Here is a 14358-nt window from a genome sequence, read left to right as displayed (position 1 = left end):
TTGGGGTTTCAATTTTAAAAGATGTGATGGAGTGCTCTGTTAAAAGGTTGAGGGCACAGAGGAAGTGGGTTTGCAGATAAATAGGAATGAGTTAGGAGACTGGACAGCTGTAAGAAAATGAGCAAGGAGAGTGGATGAGACTTCTCAGCAGCCATGGGGATAAAAGGATGAATGCATTGTTGACTGAATGCAAGTGTACACTTAAGTATTTAGTGACTGTGTGAACAAGAAGCTTGGACAGAATTAGAGGAGCTGAACTGCCTAGGAGTATTGGGAAGTACGCAAACAGTATTAGGCTATAGTACTTACTGTATACTCCTTCAATTTTTGTGAGCACTCTTCTCCCTGGAGGGACTTCTACTCCACTAATATGGCCTATCTACTCCTCATCAAGTTCTGGCATAACCTCTAGTTACTCTACCATCTACTGCTTCACTTCTGTTAACTTAGCTCTATCCTGCTGCAAGGGTCAGGGGCAAGAAAATAAATCATGATCAGTAGTGAAAGTAGTAACTACACAAAGAAGGCCAGGAATGAATTTTTCAGAAGATGAGTTAAAAGTTTCTGAAGCATGTTTCATACCACCTCTTACATTCTCAGTAGTAGGTAGAAACCTGGATGTAATCCCAGACCACTTAAGAATGTGCCAGAGTTTAGGCCTAAAAGGAATGGATGTCAATGGTTTTTCAAAATACGAAAGTACCCAACTTCAGACATATATTCCATTATAGTTAAAAAAGCTGTGTATTTTTTACATTCAGAGATGGGTAGAAAGTAAGGGTTTGGTGTGTCAATCACTAAAAAGCAAAATATTTAGTACTGCCTTAAGAGTTGCTAAGAAAAACTGTACCTTACAACTGGAATCCAAATAATCCAAAACAGATATAAAGTATGTAGAAATAGGCTGATAGCTCCTGAATGATGACAACAGCTGGCTCCCAGCCACTCTGCCTAGAAACAGTTGCTAGGCAGCACCACATTTGCTCACAAATGCACTTTTCACCCAATAATTAGTATTATAACACACATGCCACCCTCCGATCAGTTTTTTTGCTCCTGTGTAGTTTAAAGGCAAAAGACTCTGGTAAATATTATTTATGATGGCGAATAGTCTCAGGGACAGTAAACCATGCTAGGCTATTTCCTGGACAAAAAGATGAAGACCTTTGTCATCTAGGTCTAGGAGTGCTTTGGAGAAGTCTGAAAGCTACATATTTCATTTGTTCTTAATTTATTTCAGGCTGAGTATAAATGTTATCCAGGGACCAGGATAATGAAATAATAGAGCTGAAACTTACTGTCTTTCAAGTTTTTTTTTTGGTTCACAAAAAGCCAGTACTGCAAACCATTCAATTTAATTCATTTAAAAAATATTTAGGTAGACAGAATTTGAGAATTTGAACTATATAAAGGACACAAAGATATAATCATTCCAGAATTTTAAAGTTTTCCTTTGTTTTATATTTTCTTACTGCTTATCAAAAATTTGAAGTTCAAATTTTTATAGACTCAACCATTTTCTGCACAAAATTGACATTATTAGGATAAAGCAAAGCTCGATTGCCTAGCTTATTGATGATATGGATGACATAATATGACAATTTTAAAGGTTTGATTCTAGTAATGTGATAAAAGGTAAAAGTATGATTGTCCCTGTTCTGAATGAAGTGCATTCTGCTACGTCGACACATTTACTGGATGTAATACCTTCGACACTTCCAAAAGCAATCTTTTCCTCAAAGGAGCTTTTACCATATTCCCATTTTTGCCAAAAGCACATTCCTGGTCCTTCAGACTTAAAATCTTAGAGTCATAATTGCTTCCTGCACTACATATTCTCCAAAATCTAATAACCAAATCTTGGTTCTTATCCTTTTGCTTTCTTTTCTACTAACCCATTCCATCTACTAATGCTTTTCTGTATTTACTTTATTCTATTTGCCAAAAAAGAATATTTCTCTATTTCTCACAGTTAAATATGGGAGATTGGTCAGAGTGGTGGGAGAAACTATAGGTAAAGAAGCAGGCCTTCTGAAAGGTCAGAAGGCTCTGGCTCTGCATACCTTTGGGGGAGAATAGCTGAAGGCAGCTGTTCTCTGACCCTGAGGCAGAGGGCAAAGAGTGGGTACAAGGAAGTGTAGGGGAATTTATCTCAAACAGGCTTGTTTACTTATGTTGTCCAGAAACCAACCTTTGATCATCTGCGCGCATGACTGCTCCCTAAAATGGGAAACAATAATGTTAATTACCTGCAGATTGTGTTTGCTCCAGGCTTTTGGCATTTTGTCTATGCTGAATGAAAGCAAGCAGCTCCAGCTTATCAAGACTGCTCACTCTTGGGCTGCTAGTGCCAGGCAGTCCCCTAGCTGCTCTTACACTGCATACCTGTGTCTGAGTACTCCTTTCATCCATTGCTGGGCCAGGGTCTGTGGGACAGACCTGGCAGTTAAAGCTAACATTTTTAAGTTTGGAATTAAGAGGATTCAATCTTAGCTCCTTAGCTGCCTAACAAACTTTCTGATTCTAGCCACTCTATCCCTTCCTCAAAATTCCTGGCACATAGTAGACACCCATATATTTATTTGTTCACATGTAGTAGACACCCATATATTTGCTGGTTCCTTAGAAGGAAGACACCAAATAAATATATCGGTGTCTACTACATGCCAGGAATTTTTGTTTCACCTGGAATGCCCCTAATGCTTTTGTTTCTAATCAGTCTCAAATTTAGTTATCCCATAAAACTGTTCCAAATTCCCACTTCCTCCATGGCACTTTCCTTAGTCCTTCAAACTCATACTAATAATGAGAATGCCCCAACTGGTATCTTTCAAGTAAATTGGCATCTTCATGTGTTCTAGAATGCTAGTCAATCAAGAATCTTAAATCATGAAGAGTTCATGTTTGTATAGTGCTTATTTTGTGCCAAGCACTAATCTACATACTTTACATCTATTACATTTAAATATCACAACTTCTTGAAATAGATACCATTATAATCCCTATTTTTCAAATGAGGAAACTGGAGCACAGAGATGCTATATGATCTGCCCAAGGTAACACAGTAAGCCGTAGAGCTGGGACTCAAACTCAGACAACACTGGTTTCAGAACCCATGCTCTAAACCAATAATCCTTATTATGAGTTCCTTCCAGTTTTAAAATTTCTACACATTATTTGGCCAACCCCATCATTTGACTGAAGAGAAACCAAGGAGGAGAGAGATTCAGTGAACTGCTGAAAGTTGCATAAAGCAGAGTTTTTCAAAATTTAGTGTGCATATAAATCACGCAGAGATCCTTAAAAATGCAGATTCTTATTGAATAGGTATAGGATGAAGGCTGAGATTCTACATTTCAAACAAGCTCCCATGATACCGATTTTAAAAACCACGTTCCACACCTTAAGTAGCAAGAACAAAGGGAAATGCTAGCTGAGACTGGAACTCAGTTCTTATTTACTACATCCAGTGCATCTGGCCTAGTAGGTAGGAGGGAGAAAATGTGACTGAGAAGTTACTGGGAAAAAAATCTACCTCATTTTCAATCACCCTAAAATTATTCATGCCGAAATAGATAACAAATTCACCTTTTAGTAATCCAAATACTAACATAAAAAAGTTGTTTAAAATGTTTTTGATTATTAAAGTGGTGACAAATGAATAGTAAATAAGATGCCTTCAGTGAAGACCCTGTTAAAATTTTAAATCCTGAAAGTTCCTGAAATTTAAATGATCCCATAGGTTTGAAGAGTTATAATATCAATTATTCTACTTATAGGAATATATAATAAATACTCCAAATAAAGAAAAATATTTATGCACACTGATACTTATCACTGTTCATAGTCATTTATAAACAACTGTAAGCAACTTCAGTATTTAACAATATAGAATAGTAATACAGTAAGATGCACCCTTGGGAAAATGCAGATTAAGAAAATAGATCTAATTTAACTTAACAGAAGGATAAATTAAAACACACACATTTAAAGTTAACTTCCCTGCAGAGACTTAAATAACCATTGGAGATCTGGGAATAGGAAATAAGCTTCTTATTTTTAAATTCATCCTATTTCACTATGCCATTTAAAATTTAAGAATTTTCTAAAAATATTAAAGGTTTTATTACTGGCTTCTCTGTAAATAATTATAAGATATAATGGTTATAATAACCTTATGACATTAAGTATTAAACTAAAAGGTACCCATGTTATAAATATATTTTTTAATCATTCAACATCTTTGGTAATAAATACATTTTTAAGAGCATTTAATAAAATACCAATAATTGATAAACTGAAACCAACCAGTTCTATGTTAATCCTTTCTCAATTTGTATAGTTTATTTTAAAGCTATATCCCACAAAGCATCATTTAATAAAACTATTGCATCCCTGGTCCCAGGAGTAACATCAATTTCTAGCAGGGTTCACCTTTAACAGTAGTATTTTATATTTTCAATGAACGAGAGCCCATATAAGTTCAAACACCTTTCCTATTTACCATGTCTTCTAATTCTGTTTTTAGCTCATGGGTTTCATTTGTACACTCTCACTAATCAGTCCTAATGCTACAACTATTTTTTAAAAATTCACACAAAATATATATATTTATGGTATACAACATAATGTTTTGAAGTATGTATACATTGTGGAATGGCTAAAGTAAGCTAATTAACATATGTATTACCTCATGTATTTGTGATGAAAACACTTAAAATCTACTCTCTAAGCAAATTTCAAGTGTATAATACATTTCATTAAATACAATCAGCACAATGTACAAGAAATCTCTTGAATTTATTTCTCATAACTGAAATTTTGTGTCCTTGACCAACATTTCCTCAATACCGACTTTCTACAACCCCAGACCCAGTCAGTCACCATTCTGCTCTCTGCTTCTATGAGTTCAACTCTCCTAGAGTCCACATTTAAGTGAGATCATGTAGTTTTTGTGTTTCTGTGCCTGGCTTATTTCACTTAACATAATATCTTCAAGGTTTATCCATGTGATTGCAAATGGCAAGACTCCTTTTTTTAAGGCTGAATAGCATCCGTTCATCTGTTGATGAACACTTAGGTTGAATCCATATCTTGGTTATTGTGAACAGTGCTCAATGAACATAGGGGTGCAGATATCCCACCAACATACTTTCCTTTGCTGGATCATATGGTAGATCTATTTTTTGAGGAACCTTCATACTGCTTTTCACACTAACTTACATTCCCAGCAACAGTATATAACAGTTCCTTTACTTTCCACACTTATTCATCTTTTTGATAATAGCCATCCTAATAGGTGTCAGGTGATATCTTATTAGAGTTTTAATTTGAATTTCCCTGATGATTAATGATGTTGAGCATGTTTTTTTCATATACCTGTTTGGTCATTTATATGTGTTTTTTTGAGAAATATCTATTCAGGTTCTTTTGCACTTTTTTTTTTTTTTTTTTTTTTTTTTTTTTTTAGGCGGAGTCTCGCTCTGTCTCCCAGGCTGGAGTGCAGTGGCGTGATCTGGGCCCACTGCAAGCTCCGCCTCCTGGGTTCACGCTATCCTCCTGCCTCAGCATCCCGAGTAGCTGGCACTACAGGCGCCCGCCACCACGCCCGGCTAATTTTTTTTGTATTTTTAGTAGAGACGGGGTTTCACTGTGTTAGCCAGGATGGTCTCTATCTCCTGACCTCATGATCCGCCCACCTTGGCCTCCCAAAGTGCTGGGATTACAGGCCTTTTGCACATTTTTAAATTGGCTTATTTGCTTTCTTGCTATTGAATTGTTTGAGTTGCTTATATATTTTAGATATTGACCTCTTATCAGATGCATGGTTTGCAAATATCTTCACCCATTCTGTAAGTTGTCTTTTCACTCTGTTGATTATTTCCTTTATGTGCAGAGCTTTTTAGTTTGATGTAATCTCATTTGTTTATTTTTGCTTTTGTTGCCTGTGCTTTTGGAGTCATCTCCAAAAAAAACATCCCCCAAAGCAACGTCATAGAGCTTTCCCCCTGTGTTTTTTCCTAGTAGTTTTACAGTTTCAGGTCTTATGTTTAAGTGTGTTTCATCTATTTTGAGTTGATTTTTTATATGGTGTGATATAAGGGTCTGATTTCATTCTTCTGCATGTGGATATTCAGTTTTCCCTACACTATTTATTGAAGTGATTGTTCTTTCTCCCATTGTATGTGCTTGACATCTTTGCCAAAAATAAATTAACTGTAAAAGCGTGGATTTATTTCTGGGCTCTCTATTCTGTGTGTCTGTTTTTAATGTCAGTACCATGCTGTTTTGATTACTGTAGCCTTGCCTTATATTTTGAAATCAGACAGTGTGATGCCTCCAGCTTTGTTCTTTTTGCTCAAGATTGCATTCGCTATTCAGGGTCTCTTGTGGTTCCATACAAATTTTAGTATTATTTTGTCTATTTCTGTGAAAATTGTCATTGGAATTTTGATAGGGATTATGTTGAACCTGTAGATCACTTTGTAATATGGACATTTAACAATATTAGTTCTCCTAATCCATGAACACAAGATATCTTTCTGTGTCTTCAATTTATTTCATAAATGTTTTATAGCTTTCGGTGTACAGATCTTTCACCTCTTTGGTTAAATTTCTTCCTATTTTTTTTGGTAGCTATTTTAAATTGGTTTTCTGGATTTTTTTCAGATAGCTCGTTGTTAGTATAAAGAAATGCTATAATTATCTATATGTTGATTCTGTATCCTGCAAAATAACTTATTTTTTAGTGCAAATTTTTTTTTGGTGGAGTCTTTAAGGTTTTCTATATATGAGACTGTTGCGATATAGAAAAACCTGAGTGTTTTTCCTACCTCTACTTTCACAGTCACTCAACACCTCTGACATCAGATGTGTGGATATTTTTTTCCTCTACATACCAAGCAATTTTCTGGCAGATTCTGTGGCAGACATCAGCTCTAATTCAGTTTAATTCTGATACTATCCCACAGGAGATAGTATCAGATCCCACAGGTTTGATCCTTCAAGACTGCCCAACTTCAGATGCCGACTGCAAACCCCAGGCTGTGGCCTGATCAGCTGGCTATAAATTGGACTTCCAATGACCCCCACCTTGAATTCTATTAATTTGCTGGAGCAGCTCACAGAACTTGGGGAAACACTTTATTTACCTCTACTCATTTATTATAAAGAAAGGATACAAAGAGCCAGATGGAAGAGATGCATAAGGGAAGGTATGTGGAAAGGCACATGGAGCTCCCATACCCTCTCAAGCCACTTCACCCTCCAGGAACCTCCACTATCCATTCTGCTGTCCAGAAGCAACTCCCCAAACCCCATAGTTCAGGGATTTTTATGAAGGTTTCATCACGTAGGTATAATCAATTATTAAGTCCATTTCCAACCTCTCTTCCCTTTCCTGAGAATGGGGAATAGAAGAGTGAAAGCTCCAAACTTATAACTATGGCTTAGTCTTTCTGGTGATCATTCCCCATCTAGGAGCCCACTAAGAGTTGCCCCATTAGAACAAAAGATGCTTCTATCACCCTGGAAACTACAAGGGATATTTAGGATCGCTGTGTCAGGAACCAGGGTCAAAGACCAAATATTAGAACAAAAGATTCTCCTAGCATCCCTATCACTCAGGAAATTACAAGGATTTCAGGAGCCCTGTTACAGGGAATGGGGGCAGAGACCAATACATATATTTCTTGTAATTTCACAGCCTTCACTCTGGTCTCTGGCCATGGACCCCTTACAGCAAAATGATCATATCTATCTGAGCATTTACATTTAGTGTCACATTTATACAACAAATATAGCAAATACCTAACATTTAGAGAAGCCAGTGTAGGGTAGGGATAGATTTAAAGAAACAATGAGTTTTCCCTAAAAATCCATTATATACATTTTCATATTCTGGCACTAATTTGCTTATTCTCTTTCTCTGTTGATCTACTGCTGTTTGTACCTTATGATAAACTTGTGCAGAACTATTTAGCATAGGAATAAACTGATAGCTAGCGAGATCCAGGTCCTTCTCAAGCCAGTCATTTTCTATAGATATTACATCCTCAGGAGGCTTTATTTTAATCTCTCTGTACATTTGATCATCAATACAGTATTATCCTAAAACATTTACATGAGGTAGTTGAATCTTACCAACAACGCCTATATTCCACCATACTGCAGGGGCAGCAGAAGAAAACTAGCAGGATTTAGCTTTTTAAAATTTTTTTGCATTGCAACTACTGTATGTGTCTACTAAATTAGAAACTTGTATCTAACTAAAATGATATGTTTGAATATGGCTGGCCTGATGAATGAAAAGACTAGGATTTGATGTTCTCTGTCTCCAATGTGTCTTCCTCCTTATTTGTTCCCAACATCTAACTTTCAGTTGCAGTATTAGAAAATTTCCAGGTCAAGGCCTTTTCCCCAGTTAAAATTCAAATGCCTTAGAGACACAAAGACCTAGTCATCAATTCCTATACTCCTTCTTTGAGAAACTGAGAAGGAATTTCAGTAGATGGGTGAGAAAAATATCTGGAATGAATGATAGAGTACTAGTTATAAAATAGTTTATAAAATCTCTCTGTGTGATCTGTGATAGGGTCACTTAGCCTCCCCTGGTTTCAGTTTGTTCATCTCTAATATGAAAAATTGGACTAGAAGTCTATTCCTGTTGTAACATACTACATCTTCAGGCCCCAAATCCAGCCCAGTTTACAAGAATGAATAAACATAGTAAAATAGAAGAGGGCCTCTGTAAACCAAGTAGCCACAAGATAGAAAAATATCCTGGGCTGGATTGGAAGGGATCTCTTAAAAGGAGGAGAGGCACTCAGAGGAAGAAGGACAGAGAAGGCCTGTCTCATCAGGTCCACAGTTGTACCTACAGCCAGTTCTCTTTAGAGATAGGTCTATCTTTGTGAGATTATTCATGTAGGTATTCTGAAGGTCCTGCTAGCTGTAGGATCTTCTGATCATGGTGACTTACACAAGACTCACATCTCTCTACCTCTCCACTTGTCTGGTTTGGTTACTTGCTAATATTATTGCCTCTGTTTTCTTCTCTAACAGATGCTGCACCCCACCAAGAACAACATTAGACTATACTATGCCCACATTAATTACTTTCCCCCTCATCACCTTAGAAAATACTTTCATTTTTCAGTATTGTGTGGACACCTGTGAGCTGGTTGTTTTGAAAAAGGAAAAACCCAACCAATTAAAATGGACTGCTCTATTAAAGAACATAACATAATCAGGGCACATGGCAAGTATTGATTTGTTTTTTAAAAATAAGTATGTTGAGGGATGGGAGTGATTCTGACTATCAAATATTTTACAAAGATATTCACAAAATCATTTATATTTTGTCTGTGAATAAATTTTAATTACACAAATAATTTATGGGTCCAATTTTTTAATTGAAATCTTCCAGCATAACTTTTCATGGTTGCAACCACACTTTTATAGAAAAAGTTTAGAGATAATCCAGACATCCATAAATAAGGAATTAATTAAATTATGAGGCATCAGTAAATGGAGTACTCTACAGCTATTAAAAAATGAGGCAGATATACATGTACTGATTTGTACAGAAGCCAAATATATGCCAGTTGATGTACATGTGCTGAATTCTAAGAAACTGAAATATATGCCAGTTGTAGAATGTTATGTACAACCTAATTTCAATTGTGGTAAACACAGGTATACATATATATGCTTACGTCATATCATTAAAAAATATTCCAGGTTCATAAACAGAGCTACCATATGTAGGTGTTTTCTGATGTGCAAGGAGACATCATTCATAGTCTTCTATGATAATCAATTGACTGGTATCCCCTTAAGGGGGATGTGCAACATGGAAATCCTATAAGGATACATAGCTCTTAAGTTTAGGTTTTTATACTATTAGAGACTTTTCTTCTTTATACATTTCTACATTGAGGGTTTTGTTGTTTGTTTTGTTTTGTATAATATGTATTACATCAATTTTATGAACATATACACATGCAAAGAAGCATGTAAACAAACCAAAAATCTATGGTGGCAATTCTGGGTAGGAGGAAAAGCAATACATTTATTAAGCATTCATTGAAGACGTACATCATAAACATGTATTATTTGTGTGTTTAAGATATCCTGATTTAAATGGGCTGCCCTGGGGCATATGACTAATCTTTGGCAGAACCAGCACTGGACTCCAGTACCATTGCACTCCCTCTCCTTCTCCGTTACAGTTCCTGTAGCACTTGCCCTGTGTCAAGACCATAGATTAGCTGAGTAGAGGTTGGCTGCCTTTTGTGCCTTGTGGATAGATTTCTGATTAATCCATCTTTAGCTCTAAACACTCTTGGTTATTACCATGTCCAGATTCCCTGTAAAAACACCCTCTGTATATTCCAAGCATTTTTAGGTTCTTTAGATGGATTGGTTTCTTTTGTGACCTCTCATTGGATTTTTACCAGTTTGATAGGGCGTGTGGACCCAATAAATAATATTCTCTAAAACCCCAATGAAAACTGCTATTTCACTTCCTTAAAGAGACATTAGCTCCATTAGAAGAAAAAGACACAATGCTATTTCATACTAAGAATCAGTTTCTTTCCTTATAATATATAGTTGTATTTCCACATTGAGTGCCACCCTCACATTTTTCCCCTCTGAGTGCCACCCCTACTGTTATTTCCTTATTACTTTATTAAATTGACTCACTTTATTTTGTATAAACTTATTTAAATTTTATATCTGTGAATTCTCAGGTTGATGGGTTTCATTATATTGTTTTATTATATATAGAGACTGTAAAAGTAAAACCTCCTTGAACCACATAAAACCATCTCAGGTACCATCAGCACTGTATGTACCATGCTTTGGGAAACATTGTTTAAGGCCATCTGGGACTGTTGGTGGAATGGCCAGAGAAGGGAGAAATAAAAAAGATAAGAAACAAAAATGATGTTGATATGTTTATAAAAATATAACTCAATTTAAAAAATAACTTCAATGGTAGTAAACATTGCCTTCTTGGTATGGTTTGACTCAGATTTAGATTAACATATTATTCATGTTCTAATATAATACTTGAATATAATTTCCTCCTACAGATCTTTAGTGGCTAATAAACTTTATGGTGTTTTTTCACATATATTTTTATTTTGTAATAGTATAAAAGCTACATTTAGACAGCTTTAGTATTTGCCATGTGTCTCAAATATGCACAAGTACTCAGCTTGTCCAAGATATATTATCCATAAATCCATTATTCACTTCTCAATATCCCCTTTACTTATTGCCCTTGGTGGTCATTTGGGGATATGCGGTTGGAGGAGGAAAAACTGTGTTGGTGGAAATGGGCTTCCCAAGATCCTAGAAAGCTAGAGTCAGGACACCATTCACCGATATATGAGCATTCATTCTGCTTTTTCCTCTGAATAAGCTTTCTGCCAAGTTTGGCTTGAGAACCAGAGTTCCAGATGTCTTATTTTTTTTTTCCAGTAAGGGCACATATTGCTTAAGTTCTTTCCAAATAGTAATTTACATCCCTGGTATACAAAAGTATAAGACAAAATTAAGCTTTCCAGATCTGGAAAGACTTACTTTGTGCAGGTATATATCCCTTAACAGTGCTATACCTTGTTTACAGCTCTACATCCCTCTTTGGGTGCTCTGGTGGCCAAAGGAAGCTGTACTGAAATATGCTGAAGATGTGGCCAGCTGGCTTCCACTAAGCTTGTCTGTCCTTAGCCAAGTACATCAGAAACTTGAGGAGAGTGTGTGTGTACATCTTCTTTCCCAACATCTATAGTCTATTTAAACTTACAAAGTTGAGAGAGAGAACTTGACAAGTCTTTTGATGTCTTTTATTTATGCCTATCATTTAAGTAAAAACCATCTTCACTTTGTTTTTTTTTTTACTTTTTCCTGTCACTCTTGCCCCTCCCCAAATCTGTAATTTTGTGGGTCAAAATCTATTTGCTTTATGTTTTCTTACCTAAAGTCCTAATAATGTGCTCTTAAACAATTATGTATTCAAGAGTTATTGCAGATAAGTAAATTAATCACCAACTGAAGATTTTATTTTTATAGAACATAAAATAAAACAGCATTTCTTACATTTCTTTTATGTGTATTTAGAATGTGAGGTAAAGCTCTTTAAGACCTGAAAAATAAACTCTGTAGGTTTATCTCATATGAGAATCATGGCACATGGCACTACTCAAGGATTAAGCTTTTTTTCTTCTCAAGGATATTGTAAAGGATACTTTCAGATAACTATGCTATCTTATACATATTTACACAACACAATTTTCTGTTAAGAAAATTGTACCTATATAGTGATAATTTCTAGCACAAAATATACACTTTTTTTTTTTTTTTGAGATGGAATCTTGCTCTGTTGCCAGGCTGGACTGCAGTGGCTCAATCTCAGCTCACTGCAACCTCCACCTCCAGGATTCAAGCAATTCCCCTGCCTCAGCCTCCTGAGTAGCTGGGACTACAGGCATGCTCCACCACGCCCGGCTAATTTTTTGTATTTTAGTAGAGACAGGATTTCATCATGTTGGCCAGGATGGTCTCAATCTTCTGACCTCATGATCTGCCCACCTCGGCCTCCCAAAGTGCTGGGATTACAGGTGTGAGCCACTGTGCCCAGCCTATACTCTCATTTTTAATACATTACTTCTGTGATAATTAATAAATCTGAATTATTAAAAACATTATTGTTTTTAAAAAGGTTTTAAGGGTCATTAAAAATATCTCATGCCATGCATTTTTATAGCTTTATATAAGTAATACCTTGAAAATCTATACCTCTGGGAATTGCCGTGCTGTTTTATTAATTTGCCTCTTCCTTCCAAAACCTAATTAAGTATGGTGGGGAAGCATTTATTTTGTTCCCCTCAGTATTACATTCATGACTCTATAGAAAGGCATTTTGCTCCATTAACTTTTATTTCACTAGAAACTGCCTTTAGAGTGCCATGTTATCCATCATGATCTTTATGTGACAGATTTCCCAACAAAGATCCCAGACTGTTTTTCATAAATGGAATTGTAGGAAAAGAGAAAGCACTTCAGACAATTCACTATTCCAGCATTGATTTTTGCATTGATTACAGAGTGGCTGGTTTCTTGGTTTGCCTCATTTAGATCAAATCCAAAATCAAGTGAAAAAAATCTATACTTCGTAGAAAGCTGTTCTAAAGACCAATGGAGATCCAAAACAGTTTCATTGGATTATATCACTGGATATGATCTCTGAATTACATACAGGGCATCTGTATCAGTGTTCTCCACTGAGACAGAACCAATAGGACATAGACACAGTCATGCACCATATAACTATGTTTCAGTCAACAACGAACTGTATATACGAGGGTCCCATATGATTATCTGCAGCTGAAACATTCCTATCACCTAGGGATATCATTGCAGCCATGCTAATGTCATAGTACAATGCACAACTCACATGTTTGTGGTGGTGCTGGTGTAAACAAACTTACTGCACTGACTTTTTATCATTACTTTAGAGTGTACTCCTTATACTTCAAAAAAAAAAAGACGTTAATTGTAAAACAGCCTCCAGAAGGTCCTTCAGGAGGTATTCCAGAAGCAGGCATGTTGTCAGAGGAGATGACAGCTCCATGTGTGTTACTGCCCCTCAAAAACTTCCAGGAGGACAAGATATGGAGGTGGAAACAATGATATTGATGATTCTGACCCTGTGTAGGCCTAGGCTAATGTGTGTGTTTTTGTCTTCGATTTTAACAAAAAAGTTTAAAAGTAAAAAATAAAAAATTTAAAAAATAGAAAAAAGTTTATAGAGTAAGGGCATAAAGAAAAAATATTTTTGTACAGATGTATAATGTGTTTATGTTTTAAGCTAAGAATTATTACAAAAGGGTAGAAAAATCTTTAAAAATTAAAACATTTTTATAAAGTAAGAAAGTTACAGTAAGCTAAAAGACAGGGTCTCTGTCACCCAGGCTAGAGTGCAGTGGTTTGATCATAGCTTACTGCAGCCTCGAACTGTTGGGCTCAAGTGATCCTCCCATCTCAGACTTCTGAGTAGCTGGGGCTACAGGTGTGCATGACCATGCCTGGCTAATTTCCTTATTTTTTGTAGAGATAGGGTTTTACTATGTTGCCCAGGCTGGTCTTGCGCTCCTGCCATTTTAAAATCTTTTATGCTGTAGTTTTACAGTACCTTTTGTATATTTAGATATACACATATTTACCACTGCATTACAGTTGCCTATAGCATTCAGTACAGTAACATGCTGTACAGGTTTGTAGACTAGAAGTTATAGGCTATACCATATAGCCTAGGTGTGCAGTAGGCTACACCATCTAGGTTTGTGT

General features: G+C 36.0%; 1 protein-coding gene across 1 annotated transcript in view; it reads right to left on the bottom strand.

The window, feature by feature from the left end:
- The window catches only part of C13H2orf88 (chromosome 13 C2orf88 homolog), a 63388-nt gene extending 62439 nt beyond the window's left edge, over positions 1–949 (bottom strand). Inside the window, exon 1 of the mRNA XM_057301461.1 lies at positions 851–949. The gene's annotated coding sequence lies outside the window, so the exon portion shown is untranslated. The remainder of the gene's footprint in view (positions 1–850) is intronic.
- Between the last annotated feature and the right edge of the window lie 13409 nt (positions 950–14358).

Source organism: Pan paniscus, chromosome 13, assembly GCF_029289425.2.
Source record: "Pan paniscus chromosome 13, NHGRI_mPanPan1-v2.0_pri, whole genome shotgun sequence".
In the NCBI taxonomy this organism is placed as follows: Eukaryota; Metazoa; Chordata; class Mammalia; order Primates; family Hominidae; genus Pan; species Pan paniscus.
This window is presented reverse-complemented; position numbering and strand designations above follow the sequence as displayed.